At 35.1% G+C, this 18,772-nt stretch overlaps 1 protein-coding gene and 1 long non-coding RNA gene across 6 annotated transcripts in view; both read right to left on the bottom strand.

Annotated features, from left to right (window-relative positions):
* The window catches only part of SS18 (SS18 subunit of BAF chromatin remodeling complex), an 89,647-nt gene that overhangs the window by 51,748 nt on the left and 19,127 nt on the right, over positions 1 to 18,772 (bottom strand). The window lies entirely within an intron of this gene.
* LOC147575554 (uncharacterized) lies at positions 10,302 to 18,406 on the bottom strand. Its single transcript, XR_015242508.1, has 3 exons — positions 13,380 to 18,406; positions 12,524 to 13,131; positions 10,302 to 12,272 (listed from the first exon to the last, which is right to left on the bottom strand). It is a non-coding gene; the product is annotated as an uncharacterized LOC147575554 (long non-coding RNA).

Raw genomic sequence — 18,772 nt, forward strand, 5'->3', positions numbered from 1 at the left:
CAGAAAGGCCTTTGTAAACAACGCAAGCTCTCTGTTGAGACTTCAAAAAAGGCTCTTCTTAGATTAAGGTCAAAACAACTATATCAGCCCTAACAACTCTTAGAGACAACGCTCAGTACTCAAGGTACTCTAAGTACTTCACCTTCCAAAGGAAAACTTAACTCTCTTTGGAATTAGATAACACCAAGTAGAGCTCCACAATTGTTCATTCATAAGTCTGGCATTCAATGAAAAGTTACAAAGCATTCCAAAAACAAGAATAAACGGACATTACTCATTAGGATGGCTATAATTTTTTTTTAAAAACTACAGAAAGTAACAAGGGTTGGCAAGAATGTGGAAAAAATGAAACTCATACATGCTGGCAGGATTGTAAGGGGTGCAGCCACTATGGAAAACAATTTGGCAATTCCTCAAAAAGTTAAACACAGAGTTACCATATGACACAGCAACCCCACTTCTGGTACAGACCCAAGAGAACTGACGACACAGAGTCACACAAAATTTGCACACAAATGTCATGGTAGCATTATTCATAATAGCCAAAAAACAAAAAAAACAAAAAACAAAAAAACAAAAAAACTCAGAAACAACTCAAATGTCTATTAAATGATAGATAAACAAAAACATTCATACAATGGAATACTATTCAGCCACAAATGAAATGAAGTATCAATACTTCAACATACAACATAGATGAATCTTGAAAACATTATGCTAAGTGAAAGAAGTCAGACTCAAAAGGCCACACATTTGTATAATTCCATTTGTATGAAATATCCAAAATAGGTAAATCCAGCGAGAAAGAATGTAGACTAATTAGATGTTACCAGGGAATGGACAGAGGGAAAACTGGGATTGAATGCCCACATTTATGAGGTTTCTTTTTGAGTTGATGAAAATGTTTTGGAATTAGACAGTGGTGATGGTCGGATAGCACTAAGAATATACTAAAAACCAATGAATTGTATTCTTCAAAAAGTTAAAATGGTGAATTTCATGTTATGTGAATTTTATCTCAAATTTTTGTAAAAAAAAAAAAAAAAAAGAATAGATGAACAACTAAAAGAAATAACAGAACACAGAAAAAGACACTCAGGTCATTCATATTTTGGAGTTATCTCAGAGACCTTAAAATAACTGACCGATATGCTCAGTGGTTAAAAAAAAAAAAAAAGGATAGATGGAGAATTTCACCAAAGTACTAGAATTCTTAGAAAAGTCAAATGGAAATTCCAGAACTGGAATATACAATCAATGAAATTAAGAACTCACTAGTTTAGAAAGAGCAAAATAGAAGATTGGTAAGCTGAAAGAAATGTATAAAAAATATGACACACCAAGAAACATAAAGGCACGAACATTAAAAAAATAAAAGCATAAAGACATGTACAACATGCTACAATGGTTTAACACACATCTAACTGGAGTTAGAAAAGCAGAGTAAATGAATCATAGGCAATATTTGAAAAATACCAGTCAAAAATTTTCCAAAGCTAACACAAGTCTCTAAGCAGACATGCGAAGTTCTATAAACCTCACCAGAATATGAAGAAAACGATACCCGAGTCAAAGTCTTAAAAACCAAAGTCAGAGAAAATCTTAAAAGTAGTCAGAAAAAATAAGACACATTATCTTCAGGAGAAGGACAACAAGACTAACGACATTTTTTTTTATCAGAAATAAATGAAATAGAAGACAATAAAATGACATCTTTAAAATGCTAAGACAAAACAAGAAAATAAAATAAACCAACCAATCTGGAGTTCTATAAGAGAAAATATCTTCTGACATGAAGATGCATTAGTAAGAGCTTCAAATAAACAAAAGCTGAGAGAACTTGTTACAGATGAAGGGAATTCATCAAGCTAAAGGAAAATAACCCCAGATGGCAGCACAGAAGTAGAGGACTTAATACAGAGAAATGGAAAGGTAAGTGTTTAGACAAATACAAATTAATATTGATATTTAGAATAATTGTAACAAAGGCTTATATGGTTTAAACAGACATAAAAGTATAAAATATATGACAGAACTAACACAAAAGACAAACACAAAAAGGAATAAGTTAAGTACACTGTTCTAAGTCTCTTGCATTTTTCAGCAAGTGCTAAAAGTACAAATTTAGACTGGAATCTTTATGAATCCAAAATGTACACTGTAATTTCATATGCAACTACTTAAAAATGCATACACATAAAAATGTACAGCTAAAAAACTAGTAGAGAGGAAAAAATAATGTTTGATTAGTTCAAAGAAAGGCAAGGAAGAGACCAATAGAAAACTAATACCAGGCTGAAATTCTCAAATCCTATTATATCATGTTCTGCGTTAAATGTATCTGGACCCAACATTTCACTTAGATAACAAATATTATCAGATTGGATTTTTAAAACACCCAACTATATTCTGTTTACAAAAGATCCACTTTAAGGACATAGACATGTTAAAAGAAAAAGATACTATGCAAACACTAACAGAAGTATGGTGATATCATTATATTTATATCAGTTGACTTAAATCAAAAAACACTACTTGAAATACTAGAGGAATACTTCATTATGATAAAAGGATCAGTTCAACAGGAATATGTAACAATCATAAATTTCTATACATCCTGTAACACCACTTCAAAGTCTATAAAGCAAAAGTTAACAGAACCAAAAGGAAAAACAGAAAAACCCATAATAATGGCTTCATTTTAACACACTTCTTCTAGTAACTGGTAGAATAATGAGACCAAAACAAAAATGAAAAACCCTAAGAATATAAAAGATGTGAAATCACGGCTATTAACTCAATTAGTATATGTAAAATACTATACACAGCACCTGCATAATATACATTCTTCCCAAGTACTCATGACATAGACCAAACTAGACCATATAAAGGGCCATAGAGCAAGTCAACAAATAACAGAAGATTGAAATAATATAGAGTATGTTTTCTGAGCACAGTGGAATTGAACTAGAAATCAATAACAGAAAGCTAATAACCTATTACTCAATGAAGAAATCACAAAAAAAATTTAAAAATATTTTTAACTGAACGATAATGAAAATGCAACATCAAAATCTGTGAGATGCAGTTAAAGCTATGCTAAAAAGACAATTTGTAGCTTTAAAATGCATATTTATAATGCATGTTTAAGAAAAGTAAAAAAAAATAATGATAAAAGCTTCCATTTCAAGCAGCTAGGAAAAGACAGCATACCAAACCCAAAGTAGTACAATGAAGGAAGTAACATAGATGGATACAAAACTAAACAAATCATATGAATTCTTCCAGAGAACACAAAAAGGAGAACAATTCCCAATTCTTTTATGAGGTCACCAAACCTATGATATCAAAACCTAACAGGGACATTACTAGAAAGACATCTACAAGCCAAACTTTCTCATGAACAAAAATCCTAACAAAATTTTAGCAAACCATGAAACTCAGACTGTATTAAAAAGATGATGCATTATATAACCAATGGACTTGGTTATATAAGAATGCAAGCTGATTTAACTTCTGGAAATTAATCTTTGTAACTCGCAAAATTACCAAAATAAAATCCATATAATTATCTCAATATATAAAGGAATATTATTTGATAAAATTCAATACCTACTCATAATACAAACTTTTAAAAATTAAGACTAGAGGAGCATTCCTAATCCAATAAATCTAATTTACAAAAATTTATTATCTTATTGATGAAATATTGGAGTCTTTGAATTCAGGAATAAGAGTATCCATTAACACCATATCTATTCAACATAATAAACCCATAAACAAATCAATAGCATTAAGAATAAAGTTAAAAAAAGTAAAAAAAAATTGGGAAAGACACATAATTGTCATTATTCACATTTGACATGACTGAGTGCACAGAAAGCCAAGAGAATCTGTAACAAATTATTAGAATAATTGTACACAAGATCAATATATAAAAATCAACTGTATTTTCTATGTATTTCCAACAAACTAGAAAATGAACTTTTAATAATAACAGCATACATAATAGCATCGAAAAATTCAATAACTAGGAATGAATCTAGAAAGATGTGCAATAGCTCTACAATGCAACACTGCTGAAAGAAATTAAACACTTACTAAAAGGAGGGATATACCATTTTTACTGACTAGAAGGCTCAATATAGTGAAGATACCAGTTTCCGCAATGCTGACCTAGAAATTCCATGCAATCTCAATCACAATCCCAGGAGGCTTTCTGAAGAAAATTCACAAGCTTATTCTAGAATTTATATGGAAATGCACAGAAATTAGAATAGCCAGGATACTCTTGAAAAAGACCACCACAAACTGCTATACTAATTTGAGATATGTTGTTAGTATAAGGATAAATAAACACACCAACAGTAGTGAGAAATAGATCCACACATACAGTCACCGTACTTATAATAAAACAACTTATATTCAATGGGTAAAAAATGCTATTTTCAATCAATGGTACTGTATCAGTTGAATATTATATGAACAAAAATGAACCTTGACTCCTAGACTCAGATCATACACAAATTTAATTTGCAATGGATCATGGATTAAGAAAAAAACGTTTCGAAGAAAACAGAAGCATATCTTCATGACCTTGATACAACAAACTCTTTCTCAAGATACAGAAAGAAAACAAAGATTGATAAATTGGATTTCATTTCAGTTAGAAACCCTCTTCATATAAACACACCATAAAGAGAATAAAAAGACAATTTTCAAAATGAGAGAAGATAGCAAAGTGAAGAAAACAATTAACAGAATTTAGAAAAAAGGCAACCTATGGAATGAGAAAACATTTGCAAATGACATATCCGATAAAGGTTTAGTATCCAAAATACATAAACAACTTACAAACCTCAACACCCAAAAAGCAAATAATCCAATTAAAAAATGAGTAGAAGACATGAACAAACATTTCTCCAAACAAGATACACAGATGGCCAACACACACGAAAAGGTGCTCAACATCACTCATCATGAGGAAAATACAAATCAAAACTACAATGCAGTACCACCTCACACCTGTCAGAATGGCTAAAATCAACAACAATGAGGTGTTGGCAAGGATGTGGAGGAAAATGAACCCTCCTGCACTGTTGGTGGGAATGCAAACTGGTGCAGCCACTTTGGAAAACAATATGGAGGTTGCTCAAAAGGTTAAAAATAGAACTACCCTAGATCTAGCAATACTACTGGGTATTTACCCTAAGAATACAAAAACAAACAGAAACCCATGGGGAGGGGAAGGAAAAAAAAAAAAAAAAAAAGAGGTTAGAGTGGAAGAGAGCCAAAGCTTAAGAGACTCTTAAAAACTGAGAACAAACTGAGGGTTTATGGGGGGTGGGAGGGAGGTGAGGGTAGGTGATGGGTACTGAAGAGGGCATCTTTTGGGATGAGCACTAGGTGTTGTATGGAAACCAATTTGACAATAAATTTCATATATTAAAAAAAACAAAAACAAAAACACGAATTCAAAGGGATACATGCACCCTGATGTTTACAGCAGCATTATTTACCATAGCCAAGATACAGAAGCAGCACAAGTGTCCATCAACTGATGCATGGATAAAGAAGATGCCGTGTATACATATAATGAAATATTATTCGGCCTTAAAAAAAAAAAAATGAAATCTTGCCAGCTGCAAAGACATAGGTAGAGCTGGAGACCATAATGCTAAGCAAGGTAAGTCAGTCAGATAAAGACAAATACCATATGATTTCACTCATATGTGGAATTTAAGAAACAAAAACAAATGAGCACAGGGGGAAAAAGAAAACAAACCAAGAAACAGACTCTGAACTACAGAGAAGTGATGGTTACCAGAGAGAGGTGAGTGAGAGGATGGGTTAAATAGGTGATGAGGATTAAGGACTGCACTCGTAGTGAGCACCGGGTGTTGTATGGAATCATGGAATCACTGTACTGTATACCTGAAACTACTATTACACTGTATGTTAACTAACTGGAATTAAAAACTTAAGAGGCAGCTGGGTGGCTCAGTTGGTTAAGCATCTGACTGCAGCTCAGGTCATGATTTCACGGCCCACGGGTTCAAGCCCTGCATCGGGCTCTGTGCTGACAGCTCAGAGCCTGGAGCCTGCTTCAGATTCCATGTCTCCCTCTCTCTCTGCCCCTCCCCACTCATGCTCAGTCTCTGTGTCTCTCGAAAATGAATAATGTTAAAAAATTTCAAATAAAAGTAAAAATAAAATATAAACTTTAAAAAAGGGAAAAAATATTACATAGCCAACAGAAGATTTATATCCAGAACATATAAAAAACTCCTATAAATCAATAATAATAAAAAAAGTCAACCCAATAAAAAATGGACAGAAAGAGGCATCAGGAAACTTTTTTGCGATAACAACACTGTTCTATATATTTAAAAAAATTTTTTTTGTTTATGTTTATTGATTTTTGAGAGAGAGAGAGAAACAGAATGTGAGCAGGGGAGGGGCAGAGAGAGAGGGAGACACGGAATCGGAAGCAGGCTCCAGGCTCTGAGCTGTCAGCACAGAACCCGATGTAGGGCTCGAACTCATGAACCATGAGATCATGACCTGAGCTGAAGCTGAACGCTTAACCGACTGAGCCACCCACGTGCCCCAATATATCTTATAAAAAAAAAAAAAAAAAAAAAAAAAAAAAAGCCTTTTTATTTATTTTGAGAGAAAAAGGGATCACAAGTGGGAGAGGGGCAGGGAGAGAGGGGGAGAGAGGGAGAGAGAGAGAGAGAGAGAGAGAGAGAGAGAATCCCAAGCAGGTTCTGCACTGTCAGTGTAGAGCCAGATGTAGGGCTCTAATTCATGAACTACAAGATCATGACCTGAGCCAAAGTTTGACACTTAACCAACTGAGCCACCCAGACACACCTATTCTATATCTTAACTGTAGTGATAATTACACAGATTTGTAAAAATTCACCTATACAATTAAAATGAGTCAATCTTATTTTATGTGAATTACACCTCAAATGTCACTTTTTCAAGAAAGTCTTCCCTGACTATCAGAATAGTCAGGCTTCATTATCTGCCCCCATAGTCCTAGGTGCCCTTCCTTCATAGCATTCACTACAACTGTCATTTAAAATGTTTGTGGGGGCACCTGTATTGTCTCAGTCAGTTAAGCGTCAAGACTTTGGCTCAGGTCATGATCACAGTTAGTGAGTTTGAGCCCTGCATCAGGCTCTCTGCTGTCAGTGCTGAACCTGATTCAGATCCTCTCTCACTCTCTCTGCCCTTTCCCTGCTTGCACTCTCTTTCAAAAAATAAATAAAAACACTTACAAAATAAATTAAAAAAATAAAATGTCTGTGCAATTACTTAACGTCTGATTTTTGCATCATATGTTAAGTTCTGTAGGGATTGGGTCCATGATTACACTTGCGTATTGCTGTAGCCCCCAATCATCTAGTATCAAACAAAGGTACTCAAGAATATTTACTAGGGGCGCCTGGGTGGCGCAGTCGGTTAAGCGTCCGACTTCAGCCAGGTCACGATCTCGCGGTCCGTGAGTTCGAGCCCCGCGTCGGGCTCTGGGCTGATGGCTCAGAGCCTGGAGCCTGTTTCCGATTCTGTGTCTCCCTCTCTCTCTGCCCCTCCCCCATTCATGCTCTGTCTCTCTCTGTCCCAAAAATAAATAAACGTTGAAAAAAAAAATTAAAAAAAAAAAAAGAATATTTACTAAATGAAAAAGTTACTTTGAAATACAAGCAACATTTCAAATTTGATTAGGGACCAATATTTTTGTGGTAACTTTCATAATGATTTTTATTGTCAACACTGCCTAATTCTCTACATTCCTCATCTCCATTTGGAAGTCTATCAGATATTTCAAACCTGAAATCTACAACACCGAATCCCTGGTATCTCCACTACAACCGCTCACCCAAATCCCTTTACCCAGGAGTCTCAGTTGATTACAGTTCCCTCATTCCAGTTGCTCTGCTGAAAACCATGGAGTCATCCCTTACACCTCTCTTATTCTCATCCTTTGCCCCCCACATTCGATTTTTAGATATCCTTTACACTCTACCTCTAAAATATACCTACAATTTTTCCATTTCTACCACCTCCCCTTCTGTTACCACCCTGGTACGAGCCACCATCACATCTCTCATGTTGATTACTGCAACAGCCTCCTAACTGGATGCCATGTTTTGATCCATGCCCCTCTATCATAAATTTTCCACACAGGAAACAGAATGAACTTATTAAAACATGGCTGTTCACTCTTCTGCTCAAAATCCTCCAAGAGCTTCCAATTTCAAGGAAAAAAACTAAAGTCCTTACAACAGTTTACAAGACAGGATTTGTCCATACAACTTCCTTACTTTTTCCTGTCGTAGCCAGAAGCTTCATGTTGTTCCCTGAACAAGCCAGGCCGAGTTTCACTTCAGGACCTTTCCACTGTTTGTTTTCTCTGCCTAAAACATTCTTCATCAAGTCTTTGCTCAAATGTCACTTTCTCAATGAGGTCCTCCTGACCACTCTGCCTCATACTGCAAATTCCATCCTCCACCTCCAGCATTCCTAACACATCTCTCCCTGCCCTATGTTTTCCTTTTCCATAGTTCTTATTATCTTCTAATAAGCTATATGATTTAATCATTTATTATGCCTGCCTTGCTTGCTAGAATGTAAAACTCAAGAAAATGGGAGTATTTGTCTATTTTATTAACTGATGTTTCAAAAAATACCTATTGCCTGACACATAGTAGCCACTTAATATTTAGTAAATAAATGAACTCTCAAACTTAAATGATCTACTATAAAATTAAAAACAATTCTGACTATAAATTATGTTCTATGTGTCTTTAAAATATAAACATATCACTGTAAAATATAATTTTTAGTTTAATAATCCTTCATCTGTGTAACTATCATTTGTATAACTGTCATTAGTATGGTTCCCCACAAGGAGGCAGTAAAATGACACACAGAAATAGGAGATCTAAAAATAATTATTAAGCAAAACAGGAAACATATGTATAAAATACTGCCAAAAGCTGATTGATGCCCAATACATATACAAATGAAAGTGTTGGACTGGTCAACCAAGAATGGATCCAAAACCCTCATCAGTATTATATTTGCCTTACTTCCTAGTCCTATGTAAGTCTCACCAAAAATGAGCTCTAAACATAACTGAAACAGTTCACAAAGATCTCCCTGATTTCTCATTCATTCCCATAAGAAATGTCAGCATGCCATCATGGGTAGCCTTGAACTGATGCAGGCTTTTGAACTTATTAAATGATTTCCTCAATTTAATAAACTTATCATGTTGTCATGTTATCTTGTCCTTCAAGTAAGAGAGCTAATACAGAATTTAGTCCCACTATAAAATCTGACCAATTGAACTTTCATAACTAATAATGCCTTCCACTGATTTTCATAGCATGATGATTCTCCAAACTTCCTAAGGAGTTAAACCCCAGAATGACTCACTCACTAACAATATACTCCCCAGTTAGTAACAGGTTCCCCAGAAATTCAACCTTTATTTTATGAAACAGCAAACACCTCCACCATAACAAATAGAACATTAGACTATCTCCACTATGAAAAACTAAGCCCGTCTAACCTTAATGAGGTTAATTACTAAACAGTCCAGAATCTTAGAGAATAATTTCCTTCTTCCCAGACCAGAATTCTCTACAATATACTTCAAAAAACAACTAATCCACTCCCAAAACATGGGAGTATAGGACTCTAAGCCTTTCCTAAGGTTGTAGTAATACCATCCGTTAAGAAACAAGAGTGTATGTATTTGTTTAATCTTGAATTTATTATTTTTACATTTATACCAATCTGGATAAATTACAAAACTAATGTGTAATCACTAAGAAACCATGCAAATAAGAAACATTGCTAAAAATTGATATGCATACTTCCAGAAACTTATTAAAAATTCATATATATGTATTTTCAGTTTTTACAAGTAGAATTACACTATTCTCTGATTTCTTTCATTCTTCTTTAGGAATTATTCTTGATCAACATACAACTCAATCTCCTTCAAGAGGGACGAATTCAACTATATAAGCCATATATATATACACATATATATATACACATATATATATACACATATATATATATACACACACAAACTTATTTTACATTTGATTTTAATTTTTATTTTATTTTATATTTTATGTGTGTATATATATATACACATATACATATATATACAACACACACACACACATTTATTTTTTTTTTTTGAAAGAGAGAGCACAAGTGACCGAGGGGCAGAGAGAGCAAAAGAGAGACAGAAAATCCCAGGAGGGGCAGAGAAAGAGAGAGAGGGAAGCAGGGCTCACCCAAAGCAGGATTCGTACTCCCCCGAAGCAGGGCATGAGCTCACCTGATGTGGGACTTGAACTCACAAACTATGAGATCATGACCCGAGCTGAAGTCAGATGCTTAACAACTGAGTCACACAGGCACCCCATAAGCTATATTTCTACCTACTCCCAATACTGAGACTAGCTCCCTAGTTTGTTGTTATTTTGCCAGTATAAACAATGCTTAAATTAAGAGCCCTGTACAAATACTTTTCTGTACTTATTCCATGTAAATAAGAGTGAATTACTTAATTTCCAACATTTAGGTTCTTTTCTTTCTTAATTATATGGCAAAGAAATGTTTCTCCTTAGAGAAGTGAGCTAGATACATTGTTTTCAATTATGATGAAGAGACAATCTTTAAGTTCCTTACTTAGTACATATGGAAGCCACTTTTACTGATTTAACAATACAGTTCTGCCAAAAAAAATGTATTTATGCACATATACACACAAATATTTATATTCCTCACAGCAAGATACAGCCAATTGCTATACATATCTGGACTCAACTAGACAGTGCTTGAATTTCATATACACTATCCAGCAAAGAGTTAACATGATTTTTGCTAAGATTCTGAAATGACAGGATAGGCAATAATATTGGCAAAATACTCCCTATACTAATCCAGAGAACGTGCTCCCATAATTCAGTTCTCCACAAAATACAGGGTCACCTCCTTTGTGAAACATTTCCTAACACTCAACAGCAAAACCTGTCACTTCTACTATGGAAAATGTACTTTAAATGTCCAGTACTTTTTTTTTTTTTTTTAATGTCCAGTACTTCTAAAATAACATATATTACACTGTAGTATTACCATCAGTTGAGAGTTGTCTTTAATTTCATTTACAGAACTTTTTGGCACATAAAAGATTTTAAATATTTTTAAAAGGATGAAATTAAGTATCTTCTTTATAGTTTCCTCCTTTGTTTTTATTCTCAATGAAGTCTTCCCCACCTCAAAATCAGACATATAATTGATGTCTTTATACTAAATCTCATACAAATACAGAATTAAAAAGACATTTCACTTGTGGTCGTGCTTCTGTTTTTAATACTAAAATGTTTTAATTAGACGCTTCTTATTGTGCAGCACCATATTATGCACAAGAGGAAGACTTGGAAACTAGCTGTAGCAGGTGAGTAAATCACAGATGACCACAACACTTCTGAGTAAAAGAACTCAGTGTTTATGCTACTCACTTGAGATAGGAAGTATAAACATTCAAGCTTGTGGGCTTTTTTTCTTTTAGCAACAGGAAACAACAGAGGGTGAGCTGAGGGAAATGGAGTCTTGCCCACACTGTGTTGGGAGACCTGTGGAATATCCAAATGGATAGGTCTACTGGAAGATGTATTCATGTTTCCCACTCAGGCAAGAAGATACATATTTGGAAGTCATCGATGTATACATGGAACCTAAAGTCAGGAATGTAAGAAACCAGGAGTATGGATGAAATCTCCCCAAAAGAGTATATATGGTAAAGAGATGTTCAAGAACAGAATGTCAACATTTGATGGGAATGTTAAAGAAGCTGAATAGCTAGAAAGGTAAAATAAAAAAAAAAAAAAACTATCACAAAGTCAAACAACAAAAGTTTCAAAAGAGAAAAAAGTCTATCATAATGACTAAACACACATTATGATGTTTATCAAACAGTCAAAACTTAAAAATTCTTCAAATGATGTCAATATTTAAGAAAGTTCTTTCCATACTTCTAAGTAAGAATTTAAACACTTTCACTATTTTTTTTAAGTTTATTTATTTTGAGAGACAGAGAGAGGAGGGGCAGAGAGAGAGGGAGAGAAACAATCCCAGGAACTCACGAACCAGAGCCGAAACCAAGAGTTGGACACTTAACCAACTGAGCCACCCAGGTGCCCTGTAAACACTTTCATTTTTAAAAAATGTAACTAGGGGCGCCTGGGTGGCGCAGTCGGTTAAGCGTCCGACTTCAGCCAGGTCACGATCTCGCGGTCCGGGAGTTCGAGCCCCGCGTCGGGCTCTGGGCTGATGGCTCAGAGCCTGGAGCCTGTTTCCGATTCTGTGTCTCCCTCTCTCTCTGCCCCTCCCCCGTTCATGCTCTGTCTCTCTCTGTCCCAAAAATAAATAAACGTTGAAAAAAAAAAAAAAAAAAAAAAATTAAAAAAAAAAAAAATGTAACTAAAAAAATAAAACAGTGTGCTATGGCAAGGTTCTACATGCATAGAAAAAAGGAAAAGCATGTGTTTATATCGGCTTTTCTTTGCATAAAAAGGTGTAAGATAGAGATGAGAGTAGAATTTTGTATGACTTTTTGTAGTTTTTGATGTTCTAACCACATCAAAGTATCACCTATGCTAAAAGTTAAGGTAAAATTTACACATGATGTACACTCTGCTCACATGTAAGATGTTCCACAGCTCTGACCACGCGTTCCTTCACTTCGGGTGGGTCAAACCTGTAAGCAATGAATTCTGGAATACCGAATTTCAGCCAATGAATTACCGTAGCACATAGATGCTCTGCCAGCACAGTCACCGCATCTGAAGACTCTGTGTGACCACTTTTCCTGAAGCACGTGGAATGAAAGGTTCAGCAAGTGCTGCCTGAGGGCTGCTGAGAACATTAAGTGTGCCTCACCAAAAAAAAGGGCAACTTAGGAAATACGAAATGTAAGACGACTGTACTTACCCTAAATCAATTTTTATTAATAGTCCAGACTTTTATTCTTTGTACAGAATACCTGACAAACAAAAGTTATCTTTAAAAAGCTTAAAATTCAAGGGGCGCCTGGGTGGCGCAGTCGGTTAAGCGTCCGACTTCAGCCAGGTCACGATCTCGCGGTCCGTGAGTTCGAGCCCCGCGTCAGGCTCTGGGCTGATGACTCGGAGCCTGGAGCCTGTTTCCGATTCTGTGTCTCCCTCTCTCTCTGCCCCTCCCCCGTTCATGCTCTGTCTCTCTCTGTCCCAAAAATAAATAAACGTTGAAAAAAAAAAAAATTAAAAAAAAAAATAAAAAGCTTAAAATTCAAGAAGTACATCTAGTTAAATTAGGAATTTTTAAAAACTTAATACTCATAATGAATTCAGTGAAAAGCAAGATAAGTAATTCCTAACAGCCTTCAATCTTCTTTTAAAATTAACAGACATGCTGATATACTCAATCTCAGTGAATGTCAAGGCAGGTCGAGTCTCCACTCTCTCCCTTACCCTTCATATGTATTGAGTGATTGAATCCTGCCAGTCTTACTTCAAATACTCCTGAATCTGACTTTTCTTCCAATTTATACTTTCTAGCTGTGTACTACCTTCATCTTCATCATCACTATTTCCTGTGTAGCTCCCTCCATGCTGGACACCATGAATTGTTTTATTTAATCCTCATAACAACATTATAGAATAAGGATTATCTTCCTCGTCTCGCAAAAATGGTTTGTGGTCTACAACATCAAATGAAGTTGCCAGTACAGGAATAGGAATGTTTTCCTAAATTTTGTATATCCCCAGAATGTCACCGGATACTTCATTTAAAAAGCATGGAAATATAAGGTCTTCAATTCTTATATGCACAGTAGAATCACCTAAGAAGCTTTTAAAATATGCAGCCGAGGCAGAGAAACACGAGACTATGATTGTCCAGGTTCTTTCCATCTCTAAAACTTTCAATACTGAGAAATATTTCCAAACTGTATGCCTTAAAATGAACTACAATAAAAAGATTCTTGTCTCCCCCAAGTTTTTCCCCAATAAAAATTAACAAAAACTTCCCTTGATTTAAAGTTTTCTCTCATAAGTCTTTCCTAAAACTGATGGTGCCCACCACTTCATATGTACTAAAACCGGCAGACAACAAAAATAAGTGAACAATAACTAACATTAGGCTAATAGTTAAAAATGCAATTTCTTCGAAGTACATTTGAGAAGGAAAGCAAAGACTTACACATAGCACAGTCATATTTTCTACTGACAAAATGTTCCTGGTCCACATGATGAAAATAATTATGTCAATGGTTTATGCTATTTCAGAAAGTAAAAACCAACATGAGAACTAATACTCAAATGATGCCTCCAAGGTTTACCAAGGTAAATAGGGCCCCACATATACTAACGAAGCCAGAGTAGTGTATATTCTCAGTTATGTCAGCTTTTTATAAATATTCAGTCTCTTTCCACGCCACGTCTGCTGTCTGGTTACATTGCTTGTATGTATGTCTGCCTACAGAATATATTCTCCCATTTCTGACTTGCTGCTTCCCAGCTATGGGCTTAAAAATAAAGAGCCAAACTTAATAAAATATGTATAAGGTTAAGAATAAATAGCTTCTGTTACAAACTTATAATGCTTTCGTCATAAGAAAAGAATACAGGGGTGCCTGGGTGGCTCAGTTGGTTAAGCGTCTGACTTCGCTCATGTCATCATCTTGTGGTTTGTGAGTTCGAGCCCCGTGTCGGGCTCTGTGCTGACAGCTCGGAGCCTGGAACCTGCTTCAGATTCTGTGTCTCCTTTTCTCTCTGCCCCTCCCCCACTTGTGCTCTGTCTCTATCAAAAACAAATAAATGTAAAAAAAATTTTAAAGAAAAGAATACATAGGGCCCAACAAAAAGTAAAATGCCTAAGTCATAGTGCACTGGCTTTATAATTTATATTTCTCCTTGTAAATCTTTTTACATTTATTTCTGGTTTTTGAATTCCTGACTTTCTTTCAAACAGGAGAAGTTTGCTAGATGGAGACTAGTCCTAGATACATGACTAGTACTATAAATACATAATTCTTCTTTTGGGGGGGACATAAAAAACCTGAAAGTTGAACCTATATATAATTATAAGCACATTTCCAATTCCAACAACTAGTTAATGAAGTAAAGTGAAAAACTCCATTCTGGAAAACTTTTTTACCCCAAAACATACAGCTTTTTTTCTGAGTCAAAATTTCTCAGACTAGTATTCTCCCTTTTGTCAGACTGGTTGTATTCATTATTTTTCCATTATTCTGGTTTTCCCAAATTTACCTTACTTCCTATTTCACCTCCAATCCAATTACTTACCTTTTAGCTGATTTTTTCCCTCTCTCTAGCCCCACTTTTCTTTACTACCTCAAGTCTCTCTTATTAATACCTCCTACTATGAGAATATATTTATTTCTATTTTTTCAAAAACTCCTCCTCCTTTGTTAACTCAACTTCTCAAGCAATTTGACCTTCAAAATACTTGAATTTTTTATGAAAATTTGACCATGTATTTTAAATTAAACTTTGACCAATATTAGGAGGCAAAAATTTTATTTCAAAATATACAAATGATAGTATTTCTTTTTTTTATTTTTTTAAGTATTTTTTTAAATTTTTTTTTAATGTTTATTTATGTTTGAGAGAGAGAGAGAGACAGAGCGTGAACAGGGGAGGAGCAGAGAGATAGAGAGACACAGAATCAGAAGCAGACTGCAGGCTCTGAGCTGTCAGCACAGAGCCCAACACGGGGCTCGAACTCACAAACCGTGAGATCATGACCTGAGCTGAAGTCAGACACTTAACTGACTGAGCCACCCAGGCGCCCCTACAAATGGTAGTATTTCCATGTGTTAGTAAAAGAGGATATAAAATGGTGACTCCATATTAAAGGAGTGAAATAATGGTAGATGGTTAGGAATGAAACGTGTCTCTTTCCTTTGTGATGGTTCCTAACCAGGTGGTGTCAAATAACATAATATTGTCCCTGAACACAATGGTAATGATTTTTATTGTCCTATTTAATCTATAAGGAAAAATGAAAATTCTATAAAAAAACAAATGCAAAAATTCACTTAAGAGTTTATAACTTAACAGGTGACAACAGAACAGTAAATTCTAAGAGATTTTGTTGTACCATAATGCATTTCTATGGTAAGCTCACTTTTACCACATTGGCATCTCAAGAATCAAAGAGTTTCCTCAAGAAGGGCAAAAGATGAGTGACTGAATCTCAAGACACATGATCTGACCAAACATTTTTATGTTTTATTTTTATAGTAGCTAGAGAGTATATGGGACATATCCAAGGGGCTGTAATGTTTAAGACTTTAAGACATTTCCACATTTTATGGAGATAATATTTCAAATCAAGACAAACTCACAAAATCCACAGTTTGCACAGGATCGTAAGTTGCAAAAAGAATTGCAATTGGTGGGTAGAAGGGAAGTAGAAGGGATACAGAAACAGCAGAGGACATTTTGCAAACTACCACTTTCCAACCACCCACAAGATTCTAGTAAGACTATCTAAAGGGAAATGTCCTCCCTTCCACCCTTAATACCCTGACACTTGAATCCCTGCCATGATTGTTGTCAGTGATGAGAACATGTTGAGAATCTGTCCTATCTTCAGATGTGCCAGAACAGGGAAACAAGGTTAAGAATTACTTAATTACAGGTCACCATGATGATGATAAGCTAAATTCTTAACCTGCCACTTTAACCAATCATTTAGTCCCTAAACTATAAGCAGACCCAGTCACATAACATTTTTTAAAAATTAATACCTAATTATAAGAATAATGCTAGACCAAAAAAAAAAAAAACATGAAAATGATCACTGCATTCATTTCCATAATAACACAAGAAAATAATCAAGACGTCGCAGGTTATAAAATTCAGATTCAAGCTCTGTGAAGACCTGGACGAATCCTACACTGATACACCAACAAGAGCAAATGCAAGATTTTATTTCCATTCCATCCTAGTAGCAACAAGATATGGTACCATAATGCACAAACTGCTTTCAGTAAGGCCTGTGTTCAAATCCCATGCTACCGTTTACCAACTATGAGTCCCTTGGCATGTTAATTAACCTATCTGAGACTGTTTCCTCAGCTGTAGAATGGGACTAATATCCAAAAGCCTTCTGAAGATGAAATAAAAGTTCTGAAGGACTCAATGCATAGTAGTCATTCTGCAAGTGTCTGTTCTCTCTCCAAACAGTTATATTTGAGTAGCCATAAAAGTAACTAATATTCTATTAGTTATTCTATGGACAGCAAAACAGAATACAATTCTAATACTTAAAGGACTGATCTAAGGTAATGATAAACTAGGACATTCAAACAACTCCACTGAGAACAATGAAAAAAAACTGGAAAGATACTTTAAAAATATGTTTGAGGGGCGCCTGGGTGGCTCAGTCAGTTAAGCGTCCGACTTCAGCTCAGGTCACGATCTCGCGGTCTGTGAGTTCGAGCCCCGCGTTGGGCTCTGGGCTGATGGCCCAGAGCCTGGAGCCTGCTTCCAATTCTGTGTCTCCCTCTCTCTCTGCCCCTTCCCCGTTCATGCTCTGTCTCTCTCTGTCTCAAAAATAAATAAACGTTAAAAAAAAATTAAAAAAAATAATAATATGTTTGAAGATATAGAAGAGCAGACAAGGTAGTAAAAAATGATCAGGCCAAGTTCAGAAGAAGAAAAAATCCAGAGAAGTGGGCCCAAACTTAGGAGGGGTTCATTTGCCACAGGCACGTTCGCAATCTACAAAGCCAACTGACAATTTCCTAAAAATGATAAAAGATAGCAATTCACAGATTTCAGAAATCTCAACACACAGCAAGCAGGATAAATAAAAGAAATCCACACCTACAGATAGGACAGTAAAACTTCAGAAAACTCCAGATGAAGCAAAAAATCTTCAACACAGAGAAAATAGATTCCCTTCAAAATAGTAACACTAACAACTAAATTTCCAATACATACAAGCCAGAAAACAATAATCTGTCCTGGCAAAAACACTGCTTAAAAATGATGGGGAAATTGAAATAAAGGCATTTTCAAACAACAACAAACCTGAAGGTATTTGTCGCCAGCAAACCAGTCCAAATGAAAATACTAAAATATGTGCTTTAGGGAGGAAAAAGAGAATGATCAGAGAAAAAAGGTTGTAAATGAAGGGAGAAATAAAAAGTATCAGAAATGGTAACAATGATGATAACTCTAATGAATACTAACTAAAAATAAAAACAGTAGTAAGAATCACTTGTGAGTAATCATGTAGAGATTTAAAGTGCATGACAACAATGAATGAGTCATGAGGAATGAACAGAAATAAAACATCCAAGGGTCCGTGATCTGGGATGCACACTACAAGCTGTATAGTAACCACCGAAGGAATATTAAGTATATATATGTATGATTTCCAACTTAGAAGAGAAAAAAAGGAATAAAAAAAATAATTTAGAAGACAAAAGAAAAGAAAAAAAGGAATATACAACAAAGGAGACAAACAGAAAGTACACTGAATGATGATAGCTTTGAACTCAGAAACGTGAGTGATCACATTCAATATAAACGGGTGGATTTAATGTTCCAAATTAAAAGATTGCTAGAATGAACCATTTTTTAAAATCTACATGCCGTTCATAAAACACATTATCTCTAACACAAGGGAATGGAAAGGTGAATATACTATGCAAACG

This window comes from Puma concolor, chromosome D3 (assembly GCF_028749965.1).
Source record: "Puma concolor isolate L17-30 chromosome D3, mPumCon1.1.hap2, whole genome shotgun sequence".
Classification (NCBI taxonomy): Eukaryota; Metazoa; Chordata; class Mammalia; order Carnivora; family Felidae; genus Puma; species Puma concolor.